The sequence below is a fragment of the Nicotiana tabacum genome, chromosome 1, assembly GCF_000715075.1.
Source record: "Nicotiana tabacum cultivar K326 chromosome 1, ASM71507v2, whole genome shotgun sequence".
Lineage (NCBI taxonomy): Eukaryota > Viridiplantae > Streptophyta > Magnoliopsida > Solanales > Solanaceae > Nicotiana > Nicotiana tabacum.
The window spans coordinates 178156455-178172872 of record NC_134080.1 but is presented as its reverse complement, the minus strand read 5'-3'; positions in this window follow the sequence as shown (position 1 = coordinate 178172872).

Genomic DNA, 16418 nt, shown 5'->3' with positions numbered 1-16418 from the left:
TAGTGTGCAGGGGATCTACCGGAATACCAATCCGTAGTCCCAAATATAAATACCCAGTACTGGGGGAATCTACCGGGTGCAGTCTCGTAGTTCCAATATAAAAGTATAGGGGGGTCTCCTGGAATACAAATACGTAGTCCCAAATAAACAAGCAAAGGGGATCTACCGGGATATCGCCCATAGTCCCAAAGTAAACACACAACAGCAACACGAAGAGTATCTAATTCAATCCAATTTCATAACAAGGTAAAACAGGTATTTCTAACCTAGCATGTTGCACAGAATTCAAATAAAGCACTTTGAACAAGTAAAGCAATTAAGTCACTTCGACATGCTTCCCTAAGCTAACAGTAGGCTTAAATTGGATTGCAGAATAAACAGGGAAGAAAAACACAGTTATAGTTACTTAATAAAAATAGGATTTTCAACAATTAGCACATGTGCGCACTCCTCACCTCACGTACAAAGCATTTCGTATATCAACAATAACAAATCCTAAGGGGAGTTCCCTCACACAAGGTTAGGCAAGCCATTTACCTTAAACCAGCTCAATCAACTCGATATCACGTTCTTGCCACGAGTACCCGACTTCAAATGGCCCAAATCTATTCAAAGTAATTGCATAATGTAAATATAACATCAAGTAACTAATTCAACTAATTAATTCGAAGCTAACATGCGAAATTAGGAAAATCGCCCAAAAAGTCCCCCCGGACCACATCTCGGAATCGGATAAAATTTGCAAAAATAGAATCCTCACACTCTCACGAGTTCATACATATCAAATACACGAAAATCGGACCACAAACAACCCCTCAAATCCCCAATTCCAAGTCTCCAGTTTCAAATCCTAAACCCCCAAAATTTAACCCTTATTTTCCTTAAATTTCTTGCCAAATTAGTAGAAAAATACCATAATATCGAGTTTGGGTTCCAAAAATCTTACCTCCTTGAAGCTCCCTTGAATCCTCTCTCAAAAACCTCCCAAAAGCTTAAATTCTCGGATAAAATGGTGAAAGAATAGGCTAAAATTGCGACAGAAACATTATATAGGTTCTGGCCAATGGTTTTCCCACCTGCGTCCATTTCCTCGCACCTGCGGTCCCAGGTGCGCATCTGCGAGAATTCACTTAAAGCACCCAGACGCACCTGCGCTCCTTCTATCGTAGGTTCGCTCCAGCTCTCGCACCTGCGGCTCCAGAACTCCAAATGCCCAGCCGCATCTGCAGCTTCTCCTTCGCATCTGCGGTCCCGCACCTCCAGTCCCATGCACGCAGGTGCGGTTATGACAGATCCAACCAACTTTAGATTTTTCCTAAGTTTAATTCAACTTCTGTTAAGCAGCCGAAACTCACCCAAGGCCCCTGGGACCTCAACCAAATATGCCAACCAATCCTAAAACATCATACGAACTTATTCTCACCCTCGAATCACATCAAACAACGCTAAAACCACAAATCACTCTCCAATCCAAGCCTAAGGATTTCCAAAACTTCCAAATTCTGCTTTCGATCAAAAAGTCTATCAAACCTCGTCCGAATGACTGAAATTTTGCACACACGTCCCAAAATAATATAACGGACCTACTCCAACTTTCGGAATTCCATTCTGACCCCGATATCAAAATCTCACTACCGAACCGGAAACTTGAAAAATTTAACTTTCGGCATTTCAAGCCTAATTAAGTTACGGTCCTCCAAAACATGATCTGAACATGCCTCTAAGCCCGAAATCACCCAACAGAGCTAACAGAACCAATGGAATTCTATTCTGAGCTTGTCTTTACACTGCCCCGACTATGGTCCAAATTCTAAAGCTTAAGCTCTCATTTAGGGACTAAGTGTACCAAAATACTCCGAAACTCCAAATGAATCCTCCCAGCAATTCACAATAGCAGAAATAAACACGGAAAAAGTAGTTAATAGGCGATCATGGCATTAATTCTTAAAAACGACTGGCCGGGTCGTGACATCCTCCCCCTCTTAAAACATTCGTTCGTCCTTGAACGAGCATAGAGACATACCTGAAGTAGTGAAAAGATGAGGGTTACGGCTGCACATATCCTGCTCGGTCTCCCAAGTCACCTCCTTGACCGACTGACCCCGCCACTGAACCTTCACGGATGCAATATTCTTTGACCTCAGCTTCCGAACCTGCCTGTCCAATATTGCCACCGGCTCCTCAACATAAGATAGATCCTTGTCCAACTGGACTGAACTAAAATCCAACACGTACGACAGATCACCGTGATACCTCCAGAGCATCAAAACATGAAATACCGGATGAACTCCTGCCAAGCTGGGAGGTAAGGCAAGCTCATAATCAACCTTCCTAACATGCCTCAATATCTCAAAAGGGCCAATAAACATTAGACTCAATTTCCCCTTCTTCCCAATTCTCATAACGCCCTTCATAGGAGAAACCCGAAGAAAGACCCGCTCTCTGACCATGTAGGAAACATCACGAACCTTCCAGTCCGCATAACTCTTCTATCTGGACTAGGCTGTGCGAAGTCTATCCTGAATCACCTTAACCTTCTTCTAGGTGTCTTGAACCAAGTCTGTGCCCAATAATCTAGTCTCACCCGGCTCAAATCAACCTACCGAGGATCTACACCACCTACCATACAAAGCCTCATACGGTGCCATTTGAATGCTGGACTGATAACTGTTGTTGTAGGCGAACTCCGCCAATGGCAATAACTGATCCCAAGAAACTCCAAACTCCATCACACACACATGGAGCATATCCTCAAGAATCTGAAGAGTGCGCTCGGACTGTCCGTCCGTCTAGGGGTGAAATGCTATACTCAACTCCACCCGAGTACCCAACTCATGTTGTACGACCCTCCAGAATCGTGATGTGAACTGAGTACCTCTATTTGAAATGATAGAAAATGGAATACCATGTAGACGAACAATATCCCGGATATAAATCTCTGCCAACCACTCTGAAGAATAGGTAGTACACACAGGAATGAAATGTGCAGACTTGGTTAGCCAATCCACAATCACCTAAATGGCATCGAACTTCCTCAAAGTCCGTGGGAGTCCAACTACGAAGTCCATGGTGATCCTCCCCCACTTCCACTCCGGAATCTCTATCTGCTGAAGCAACCCTCCTGGCCTCTGGTGCTCATAATCACTTGCTGGAAATTGAGGCACCGAGCTAAAAAATGAACTATATATTTCTTCATCCACCTCCACCAATAGTGTTGTCTCAAATCCTGGTACATCTTTGCGGCACCCGGATGGATGGAATACCGCAAACTACGGGCCTTCTCTAGAATCAACTCTCGAAGCCTATCAACATTAGGTACACAAACCCGACCCTACATCCTCAATACCCTGCCATCACCAATAGTCACATCTCTGGCATCGCCATGCAGGACCTTGTCCTTGAGGACAAGCAAATGAGGGTCATCAAACCAATGCTCCCGGATACGGTCAAAAAAGGAAGACCGAGAAACTACACAAGCAAGGACCCGACTGGGCACCGAAAGATCTAATCTCATAAACTGGCTGGCTAAGGCCTGAACATCCATTTCCATGGGCCTCTCTGCTGCTAGTAAATAAGACAAACTCCCCAAACTCTTTGCCCGACAACTCAAAGCATCGGCCACCACATTGGCCTTGCCCGGGTGATACAAAATAGTGATATTATAGTCTTTCAGTAGCTCTAACTACCTCCTCTGGCGCAAATTAAGGTCCTTCTGCTTGAACATGTGCTGCAAACTCCGGTGATCAATATAAATCTCATAAGGAATACCATACAAATAATGACGCCAGATCTTCAGGGCGTGAATAATAGTAGCTAACTCGAGATCATGGACAAGATAATTCTTCTCATGTACCTTCAATTGTCATGACGCGTAGGCAATCACCCTCTTGTCCTGTATCAATACCGCTCCAAGGCTAATCCTCGAGGCATCACAATAGACAGTATAAGACCCTGAACCTGTAGGCAATATCAAAATTGGGGTTGTAGTCAAAGCTGTCTTGTGCCTCTGAAAGCTCTCCTCACACTCTTCCGTCCACTGGAACGGAGCACTCTTCTGGGTCAGTCTGGTCATAGGTGCTGCAATGGATGAAAATTCCTCAACAAATCGACGGTAATAACCCGCCAAACCAAGAAAACTATGGATCTATGTAGCTGAGGATGGTCTGGGCCAACTCTGCACTGCTTCTACTTTCTTCGGATCCACCTTTATCCCCTCACTCGACACCACGTGACCCAAGAATGCCACGGAATCCAAACTCACATTTTGAGAACTTTGCATATAACTTCTTTTCTCTCAAAGTTTGAAGCACTGTCCTCAGGTGTTGCTCATGATCTTCCCAACTCCGGGAGTATACCAGAATATCATCAATAAAGACAATGATAAACAAGTCAGGATATGGCCGAAATACACTATACATCAAATGCATGAAGGCTGCTGGGGCATTGGTCAGCCCAAATGACATAACAAGGAATTCGTAATGACCATACCTAGTCCTCAAAGCAGCCTTTGGTATATTTGGCTCCCAAATCTTCAACTAATGATAACATGAATGCAAGTCAATCTTAGAAAACACTCGTGCACCCTGTAACTGGTTAAACAAATCATCGATACGAGGCAAAGGATAACGGTTCTTCACTGTAACTTTGTTTAACTGGCGATAATCAATGCACATACGCATAGAACGCGGTTATGACAGATCCAGCCAACTTCAGATTTTTCCTAAGTCCAATTCAACTTCTGTTAAGCACCAGAAAGTCACCTGAGGCCCCCAGGACTTCAACCAAATATGCTAACCAATCCTAAAACATCATACAAACTTATACTCACCCTCGAATCACATCAAACAATGATTAAACCACAAATCACTCTACAATCCAAGCCTAAGGATTCCCAAAACTTCCAAATTCCTCTTTCGATCAAAAAGTCTATCAAACCTCGTCCGAATGACCTAAAATTTTGCACACATGTCCCAAATAACACGAAGGACCTACTCCAACTTTTGGAATTCCATTCCAACCCGGATATCAAAATCTCACAATCGAACCGGAAACTTCAAAAATTTGACTTTCGACATTTCAAGCCTAATTAAGCTACGGACCTCCAAAACACAATTTGAAGATGCCCCTAAGCTTGAAATCACCCAAAGGAGCTAACAGAACCAACATAAGTCCATTCCAAGGTCATTTTCACACTGCTCTGACTATGAAATTCTAAAGCTAATTCTCTCATTTAGGGACTAAGTATCCCAAAACACTCTGAAACTCCAAACGAATCCTCCTGGAAATTCACAATAGCAAAAAATAAACACGGGGAAAGAAATTAATAGGGATCGGGGCGTTAATTCTTAAAATTGACCGGCCGGGTCGTTACACTATGTTTCACCAGGTTGTGGAGATAGCTTGGAGGATAAAGCATATTCATAGTTAGGAATGAGAAGTGATGGTAAGAGATAAGAGACCACATCATTTTGGTAGATTCAGTGGTACCTCATCTGGAGGTAGAGGTTAGTTTGGTAGAGGCCATCATGGTAGGTTCGCTTATTTTATACCACATGTAGCCTGTGGGGAAGTGGCTTGGTCATCTTTTACAACTCCAGTTACTTCATCTTTTAGTGCTATCCCAACGGGTTCGTACTCAGATTTGTCTATTCAAGATTCCACTAGTGAGAATTTAGGCCATCAAGGGTAATTTCAGGTTTAGAAGCCTCAGTTGGCTAGAGGTTGTTATGAGTGTGGAGAGATTGGCCACATGAGGAGGCATTATTCTAGACTGGCCAGGGGCACAACTCTATAGCTTTCTCAGCTAGTTGTTTTCGCACTAGGTACTCCACCCCCTGCTCAACTAGACAGAAAGGGAAGACATACAGCTAGAGGTTACCCTACAAGAGGGGGCCAGGTTGGAAATAATCAGACCTATTCAGGCTTGTTGCTATACTTTTCTGGTACACCCAAGGCAATGGCCTTAGATGCAGTGAATATAGGTATGAGTTCGATCTGTGGTATAGGAGTTACCAGATGTGTTTCCAGTAGACCTACTAGGAATGCTACCCGATAAGGACATTGATTTGGTACCGGGCATGTAGCTCATATTGCATAGCTCCAGCTGATTGAAGGAATTGAAAGAGCAGTTGTAGGAGTTGTTGGATAAGGGGTTCATCAGGCTGAGTGTTTCTCCTTGCATCGATTACCGGTAATTGAACAAGGTCACTATTAACAAAAAGTATCCATTGCCTAGCATTTATGACTTTGTTTGACCAACTTTAGGGTGCTAGGGTGTTCTCGTAGATTTATTTGAGATTGGTTATCACCAATTAATGATTAGGCCTTCCGACATTCCTAAAACGGCTTTCAGGTTTTGTTATGGGCATTATAAGTTCTTGGTGATGTCTTTTGGTTTGACTAATGCTCCATCAACTTTCATGTATTTGATTAACACCGTGTTCCAGCCTTATTTAGATTCTTTTATCGTCATATTCATTAATGACATCGTGGTATATTTCCGTAGCAGGAAGGAGCACAAGCAACATTTGAGGATTGTACTTCAAATTTTGAGCGAGAAGAAGTTGTATGATAAGTTCTCCAAGTGTGAGTTTCGATTGGATTCAGTGGAATTCTTAGGCCACATGGTTTCTAGTGATGGTATCAAGGTGGATTTGAGGAAGATCGAGGCAGTTCAGAGTTGACCTAGACCTTCTACATCTACAAAGATTAAGAGTTTCTTGGGCTTGGCGGAGTATGGGGAGTTTGACATTTATTCTAGCCATGGAGAGGCCTTTGGTCTATGGATGTTTAGGCCCTGTCTAATAGATTTGTGAGATTGGGTATTTTTTTAGCCTAGCAGAGTTCTTACTTGTGTTGTTGTCCAGTCGTCCTTGTTTGAGCGCATTAAGACTTGTCAGTATGATGATCCGTAATTGCTTGGCCTTAGGGACACAGTGCTGTGAGGTGGTTCTAAGGAGGTGGTCATTGGTGATGATGGTGTGTTACGACTTCAGTTTTGGATTTATGTTCCTATTGTGGATGGCTTAAGGGAGTTGATCTTTTAGGAGGCTCATAGTTCGAGGTATTCTATTCATTTAGGTGCTACAAAGATGTATCCTGATTTGAAGCAGATTGGTGGTGGAGGATGAAGAAGGATATTGTTAGGAATGTTTTGGGTGTTTGAATTGTCAGCATGTTAAGTATGAGCATCAGAAATCGTGTGATTTGACTCAGAGATTGGTGATTGCCATGAACCTTGAGGAAGTTTAATGCGGTTTGGGTAAGTATGGAAAGACTAACTAAGTATGGAAAGACTAACTAAGTCTGCACATTGATCTCAGTCGTGACTTCTTACACTTCAGAGAAGTTGTCTCAGATCTATATCAGAGAGATTGTCATGTCCCTATTTCTATCATTTCGAATCGAGGCACGCAGTTTACATCGCACTTTTGGAGAGCCATTCAGCAAGAGTTGGGCATACAGGGGGAGCTTAACACTGTATTTCGCCCGTAGATGGACAGGCAGTCCGAGCAGACCATTCAAATCCTTGAGGATATGTTGAGAGCCTGCATTATATATTTTGTGGCCAGTGAAATCATCAGTTTGCTTACAACAATAGCTACCAGTATCTAGATGGATTTGTATAAGGCCATATATAGGAGGCGGTGTCGTTCTTCAGTTAGTTGGTTTGCGCCTAGTAAGCCTAGGTTATTGGGCGCATATTTTGGTTCTTGATGCTTTGAAAAAGTGAAGTTGATTCAAGAGCGATTTTATACAACATAGTCCAGGCAGAAAAGTTATGCTGATAGGAAGGTTCGTAATGTGGCTTTCACAAAGGGTGAGAAGGTTCTTCTTTGCATTTCACCTATGAAGGGCATGAAGAGATTTGGAAAGAAGAAAAAGTTGAGCCCTCGGTATATTGTGAAATTTGAGGTTCTGAGAGAGTGAGAGAGGTAGTTTATGTTACACCCCATAAGTTTAACAATCTTGATACAATTATATATATTTGATATGGTATTTTGAGGGGAATATTTTTGTAAAATAGTTGAAAAAAATATGATTTTATATAGTGATTACTATTACTACTTTCAATTATACACATAATATGAGAAAGTTTATGAGATTTTTTTATTATAAAAATAGAAATTATTTTGTCACAAGAAAAGGAGGTTATCTTTTTACCATTTTAAGAATTAAGCGTACGAGAATTTTTACTCTTTATATAAGATTAGAAAAATTATAAATTGAGAAAATGTATGTATTTTTACATGGATGTTTTAATGAAATAATAGCGTATGAATTTATTTTACATGGTACCACATGACCGTAATAATATGGTGTATAAAGTGTATTAAAAATAAGTAGAATTTTAAGTAATTTGAAATAATTCTTAATTATGCGGGTAATTGATTAATTACCGGGTAGCGGAATACTACCTAATTAATTAATTAGTGTAATTAGGTAAGGTTGGATAGTCTCCAACGTGGCAGCAGTATATCATCTATTATGTTGACTCTTAAACTATTTTGCAAGGTGGCAGCCACTCCACTCATTGGTCTTAAAAGGTTTTGGTTTAATTATGTAGATTCTTTTACTAATTCTATAAGTTTCTATTTTTGAAGAGATTAAATCGATTCTGTGGATTTTGATTTTGTACACATTTGGTGTACTTTTCCGTGGGTTTCTTACATAGATCTTGGTATAATGGACAAATAGCGCACGGGAATAGGTATATACACGATATTTAATTTGATTCACAAGGACCACGAAGAACCGAGTTCAAGTAAAGCAGTGTTTACTTGCATAAATAAAAATGTAAATCTTTACAAAAGGTTTCTATTTGTTTATCTGTTGACTCAGATACTGCATATTTATAAGTGCAGTGTTATGATTTACTTAATTATAGCTGCGTGATATTGGAGCTGAAATTTTATGCAAATAACGTAAGCTTCAGAGAAGTTTTGAATTGTGACAATGAATAGGAAAATGGGGAAAGAAAGAAAACTTTGACTAGGAGTTAGAAGGGATTTGACTTGGATTATTCATTTTGGATTGAGATTTCATAAGCAATGTAAGATTTTGCAATTATGAGGGAGTACGGTGCAATCTTTCTCAAGAGAATCGGTTCAGATATATTAAGCATCTCAAATACTTCTAAAAATAGAGTTATTTATGGAAACGAGAAAATGCACAACTTACATAAATGACTCTATTCGTAGAAATACTAGGGGTGTCTATATTCCTAATTTCCCATGTGAATTATTATTATATCTTTTGTTCATGGGTCTCAGAAAAAATACGTATTTGATAAAGTTTATCCGAAAGGTATATTGATTTTTATGGCATTCTGAGAAGATTTTATTAATGTATTTCATATGCATTTCATGAATTTATACATGCACATTGACCCATGATCAAATGGCGTTATATACATATATATATATGGGATATGGAAAAGGTTATGGCGTTATATACGTACCACCACCTGATCAGTAGGTATACGTTGATGATTTGCCCACAGTGGCCGAGATGATATGATAGGATGCCCTCAGAGGCCTGATGATGTTATGAAATATGTACCTATGCACGACATGACATTCTTACGCATATGCATGAAACTATAAGTATTCATGATTTACAGAGTTATCCAGACTTATAGGTTGAGTCATTTACTCTATATTTTTTCCGTGTATGTTATGTACTTATTTATGTGCCTTACATACTCGGTACATTATTCATACTGACGTCTCTTTTGCTTGGGGACGTTGCGTTTCATGCCCGCAAGTGTATATAATCAGTTTGATGATCCCTCATAGTAACAAGATTGGCATTCAACGAAGGATTGGTAAGACTCCACCTCATTCGGAGTGCAACCGAGTGTTTAAGTCATCATGTCAAAGTTTTACTACAGACTTATGGGTAGGCCGGTACCCTATCCCTTTTGATGTCAAATAATCTTAGTGGCTTTGTAGACAGAAGTTCATTTTGTACAGTATGTCAGAGGCCTTGACGACCTATATGTATTCATGTTTTAAGAACGATAGTTTATTAATACAGTGTTGCCCACTTATAGTTATACACTACGAGTTGTGGCCATGTTGGCCCACTCGCTCGGGCCAGTGCGGCACCGGGTGCCAGTCACACCTCCTAGGGCTTGGGGCGTGACAGTTTACAAGCTTCATTTGCCACCCAGTTTGTCAGGGGTTCATCCGGTATTTCACATTTCCGTGCTTCGGAAGTATCATGAAAATCAGTCACAAATGTTGGATTTTGGTTTAGTACAATTGGATGAGAATCTGGCTTATGAAGAAGAGCCCGTGACCATCTTGGATAGGCGGATTTGGAAGTTGATATCGAAAGATGTTGCATCTGTTAAGGTTCAGTAGAGAGGTTAACCAATCAAGGAGGAGACTTGGGAGACCGAGCATGATATGCAGGGCAAATATCCTCGTCTTTTTGGCATTTTAGGTATGATTCTAAACCCGTTCGAGGATGAATATTTGTTTAAGAGGACATAATATAACAATCCGACTGGTAGTTTTATGTATTTGAGCCCCGTTACCCTACTTTATGCTTTTTGTATGTTTGTTTGTTATTTTATGACTTATGAAGATAAGTAGTTCGGTTACGGGAAGGTTTGGGAGTAAATTATGAACACTTAGACTCATTTTGGATGCTTATGTTACTAGAGTTGACCAATGTTTGACGTTTTAGTAAAAAAAATATCATAACCGGGGTTTGATCGTTCTAATAAATTCGTATGATGATTTTGGACTTTGGTGTATGTTTGGGTTTGGACTTGGAGGTTTCTAGAAGGTCATGGTTTTATTTGCTGAAAGTTGGCAATTTGAGGGATTAAAAAGTTCATAAGTTTAAACACGAGTTGAATATGGTGTTATTGGACCTCGACAGATGTTCCAAGATTCGGAATAGGTTCATATGGAGAATCGAACTTGTGTGCAAAGTTTGGTTGATATTTGAAGTGTATAAGTTGGAATCGGATGCTTGTTTAACAGTTTTGAAGTCTATGAACTTAGAGAAATTCTATTACAGTTGATTCTCGATTCTTTGTTGTGATGTTTCCAAATGTATTTTAAGGCCTTGGATAGGTCCAAATAGTATATATGAACTTTTTTGTATGGTTGGATTGATTCGCGAGGGGCTCGGGTGAGTTTCACGTGTTCATAGCGACATTGCAGAAATTGGATGTTGTTAGGTCATTTTCGCGAAGGGTTTCGCGGACCGCATAATGGTTAAGTGGGCCGCACAACAGTTTCGTGGTCGTTGAGGAGTTTGGTTTGGTCGATTTTGCGATGAGCTTCATGGACCGCATGTCGATTTCTCGATGGCTGGATAGTTGGACTATTATGTTTTGTGATGGTTTCATAGATTGCAAATCAGTTATGCGGTCCACATGATCGTTTTCGCGATGCTGGGTAGTTTTTTTTTGCAATGGACTATATAAGGCTGAATTATGTGATTTCTTATTTCATTTCCCAACTTTTGGAGCTTAGTTTGAGGAGTTTGAATCTAGGGTTTTACACATAAGCTTAGAGTAAGTTATTCTGTACTATATCTATCTATTTTTACATGGAACTAATACGAGATCTAACGTCAAAACATGGTTTGAACAAGAGAACTTGGATTTTTCCTACAAGTTAAGAGAGTATATTTTGGGGATTTGAGGTCGATTTGGACTTAGTTTTTGAATCTAATCATATATTTAAACTCGTGGGGTTATAGGTGTTCGGAATCTATTCCTTGACTCGACCATGTGGGCTTGGGTTATCTTTTGTTGACTTTTGGGGATTTGATTGACGATTGATGCTTTATTATTTAAAATTGAATTATATGTCTTTGTTTGACATAATAGAATTTCATTTGACTAGATTCGAGTCGTTTGGAGGTTGATTTGAGAGGAAAAACTATTTTGGAAAGTTAAAGGTGTTCTCGAGTTGAGGTAAGTCTCTTGTCTATCCTTGTAAGAGGGAATTCTCCTCATGGGTGATCTATTGATTTAGGAGCTATGCATATGCAAGGTGGCGAGCGTATATGCGTATCTATGATTATGCCTTGTTTGGACTATGTGAACTTGTTATTCGCCTTTCAATGATTCTATGGCTATGTGACGACTGTAATTGTGGCTTAGAAGCATGCTTAAGGTTATGACTTGTTAAATTGGGCATAAATGATTTCCTTGCCATATTGAACTTCTTTGTTAAGTCATAATCATACAGTTGTTTTATTGATTCATGAGTTGATGGTTTAATGGCATAATCTATTCATGTTAAATGTTAGAAAAAATTGTTGAATACGAAATTTATTTAATTGAATTGTTGAGATGAATTGAATTACATGATTAGCCATAGCAATCTTTTAGCCATATATGCTTTTATCTGGATTTCTATTGTTGTGGTTCGTTGCTTCATAATTATATTGCCTCATACATATATTTAAGAGTTGGAGAGTTGAATATTTGAATTTTGTTAAAAGATGAGAATTTTGGCGCCACTGACATTGTGAGCAGATATTGATTATTGATGATGTGTTGTGTGGATTGGGCTGCATGCTGCAATGACAATATGTTTGGTCGGCTTCTATGATACAATAGTAACATGTGTGGATCTTGTTGCATGCTGCAATAATATATTTACTATTAGCGGTTCGTATGCACACTGCAATAGCACTTGGATATAGTACTATCCCTTCGGAGTCAGGTGATTACTCATGTTAATTTGGGCTCTGGGAGCGCAGGAACACTTCCTTGCTTGAAATGGATGTTTATATTCAGTTTTACTATGTTTCCATTGGCAGACTCGATTGATGATACCATGCTTTATCCGATGCTCTATTTATGCTTCATATGCCTAGTAAGCTATTACTATATATCAGAGTCGGCCTCTTGCCACTACTTCTTTGAGTCTAGTATTGATACTTATTGAACATTGTGGTTTTGTAATCATACTATACTTCTGCGTATTTTGTGCAGGTCCTGCGGCTAGTTTTAATGGCATTCACCCAGTGGATTAGGAGTGCTGCCTAGAGACTTCGTGGTGAACTGCTTACTTGATCCGATCCTCAGCATATAAAGTCCCCCCTTCCCTACTCTTTTATACCTGCCTGTGTATTTTATCATTTCCAAATAGTCGTTATATTTAGTTGAGATTTCGTATTTTTGTGAGATGCTCGTGACTATGTTGTGACACCTGGGTTTTGAGAGAGTTTTGTCAGATAGTTGTGGTCGTGTTTAAACTTTGTCTCAGATATTTACATTTATGATATTGATTTTAAGACTTATTCAGAATTATTATTGTTATCATATCTCCATTAATGGCTTAAAATGAATTTTAGTATTGTTGTTTAATGTTGGTTTGCCTAGTGAGTAGTTTAGATGCCATCACAACTTTTGGTAGGATTTTTGCGTCGTGATAGTGAGACTGTAGCTAGTTACCACGGTGATGATGACTCTCCCATTTATAAATAATAGTTCCTTCTCTTCTGTCACGTCCCAAAATCCACCTAGTCGTGATGCCACCTAATCCAACCCGCTAGGTAAGCAAAGTAACAATCAACACTACTCTAATGAAAATAATAAGAAAATCATTAAGTGAAATAACTGAATTTTCTTACATTAACTTAAGGATTGGTAGTACAAGTCATGAGCCGCTAAGACTTAGATTTATAAATATGGTATGAAAATAAACACAACATCTGTTTGGAATATACATAAACAGAATACGAATCAAAAACTACTACAGACAAGTGGTAGCTATATCCGAAAAATAGGTATATCTTTAATGCCAGCTCCCGCCATATACAATAGCATCAACTCCAAGATCTGCATGCAAGATGCAGAACTGTAGTATGAGTACAACCAACCCAATGTACTTAATAAGTAACAAGCCTAACCTCGGACTGAAAGCAGTGATGAGCTCGAAAGAAGGTCAGTATCCAACACCAATGATCAATAACAACACATGATACAATGATGACAGTAGAATAAATAATTCAAGAGATATCATGTTCTAACTCATTCACAAATACGGAAAAATTTGACATGCTTTCCAAGTATGACATTCAAAGCCCAATCTTTCTCGAAATACTAAAATATGAGTTTAACAATGAAATTGTGATTTTTCAAACTTTCAACAACCAATAATACATTTTGTGACCATCTAGCATGAGGAAAAATACCTCTCTATGACTACATGTTAAATATACATGTCAAGTCAGTAACATCACAGTGCAACCATCAAGTATACTCACACTCACGGTGCCTAGCACAAATGCCCCTCCCTATCACACACACAACCACACTATGCACTGTATGAGTGTCTGGCACAAATTCCCCTCACCAAAGCACAAATATATCACTTTTTCTGCGCTCACTGTAATACCAAACTTTGGAGGGATGGATCCTTGACCAATAGCTAATCAATAATCAATATAACTGTTGCGGGGTGCAACCTGATCCAAATACCAGTCCGCTGCAACATACCACCCAAATTCATTGTGGCATGTAACCCGATCCAAATATAAATTACAATACAGCTCTATGGCCAACATCAGTCATCAACCGCTCAAGTCTTAATGACTCACATCTCATAGAACTCAGCTGTTACACCCCATATTTTCGTATGGAAAAGCCGTCGTAAGTAAACTAATGTAAGACCAAAAATGAGATCATATTTGGAAGTATATAAAGTAATTTGTCATGGTACCTCGGATGTTACATATATTAAAGATCATGAACAACAAGTACAAAGAGGGTTGGAAGGTTCAGAAGCTAAAGGAATTGAAGAAAATAATATTTCATCGAAATTTGACAATATGGGAATGTTGTAACATGTACTTTTGGGGTGAGACTAGGGTGCTTAACATGATAAGGAGGTTATGTTATGAATTAGTTTATTCGTATGATAGTCGTGTGTTATGTTTTGAAGTCAAGCGAGTTGTGGAACAAAAGTCGATGAAAGTCATCATAAGTTATATTCATAAGTTTTACTGAATATTTGGGTCAAATGTAACTGCGATTTTCTCCCAATATACTTAGAATTATGGCGTGTTCCACCCATCAAATTGAATCTCTATGAGTCTATTTTCTAACGCATTAAACCGTTTATCAATATTACATCGGAGTAGAGAGGTATATGCATTTTTTCGAGACTGCACAGACTGTTAGGTGACAAGTAGGAGTGTCACCTACTTGGTTAAATAAGAGCCCAAAAAGAGGAAATTTCGGGTTGGCCAAAGAGCCCATTTAAGGACTTATCTCCTGTAATATAACCATACCTAAACCCCTGCAAACGTCCTCCCAAAAATTACCCACAAACCCTAATTGATTTTCTCTACCTTTCAAGTTCTAATTGGAGATAAAACCTAGAGTTTGAAGAACCAAGATAGGAGTTGTGTTATCCAACAAATAAGGTAAGTTTACTTCTCTATTTCGTATATTTTTTCTACTGTAAATTCATGGTAAGTCGTTCTATAGTTGTAAGAACTCACGAGACGGTGATCGGAAGCCGTGAGTTCGAGTTATTTACTTGTAGCGGACTATTTTGTGGACTGTTTTATGTTTCTGTTGGGCTGCGTATTTTATTACTATTTTCTGGAGTTTTGGAGGAGGAAGGGTATGGAGATACACCACATAAATTCAGGGTGGAGCTCTGGTCATTCGTCGTAAAGTTTTTGGGTTGTTTGACACTACTACGGAGGTCGTTTTGTGTATGAAGAAATTGGGGTGTGTTGGGATGTTTTGTAGTATTTTGTGGTATATATAAGGTTCAAAAATAATGTATATATGTTGATATTGTTTTGTTCTTATGTTGTTGGCGATATCTTGAATTTGGAGGAAGTAAAGATTATAGGGGAGATGCTACCCGTTTTTATACAAAATAAGCTTGTCGTTCGTTGTGCGATAGTTGTACCTTTCGTAATTTAATGATAGTATTATTGTCGTTGTTGTAGATTAAGGTGCGAAGAGGCAAGTTCAACTTGGTGATTTGAAAGATTGTGATAAGGTATGTTAAGGCTAAACCTTTCCTTCGTTCTGGTATGTTCCTGTAACTACATGAGTATGATAACAAGACATAAAGAAGTTCGTATTCCTAAACTTATGTACATTATCCTAGTCTCATAAGTTATAGTATTCTCCTTTATCGGGACTTTATATTCAGTTTAGTTTTGTCTTTTATCAGCCAAGAGAGTAGAGAGTCTATATATATACAGTATTATAGTATATTCACCACCATCGAGCTATAATCGATGGACAGGCCCCTATTGGGCAACCTCTGATCAGATGGTAAGTTATATATCGAGCCTACTGTGGTCGAGCGACTATGGGCGAGCCCAGAATGGCCGAGATATAGAGCCTAGTATGGCCGATAACCTATGAGCGAGCCTACTATGGCAGAGCAGTTACAAGTTTCGAGCCTTAT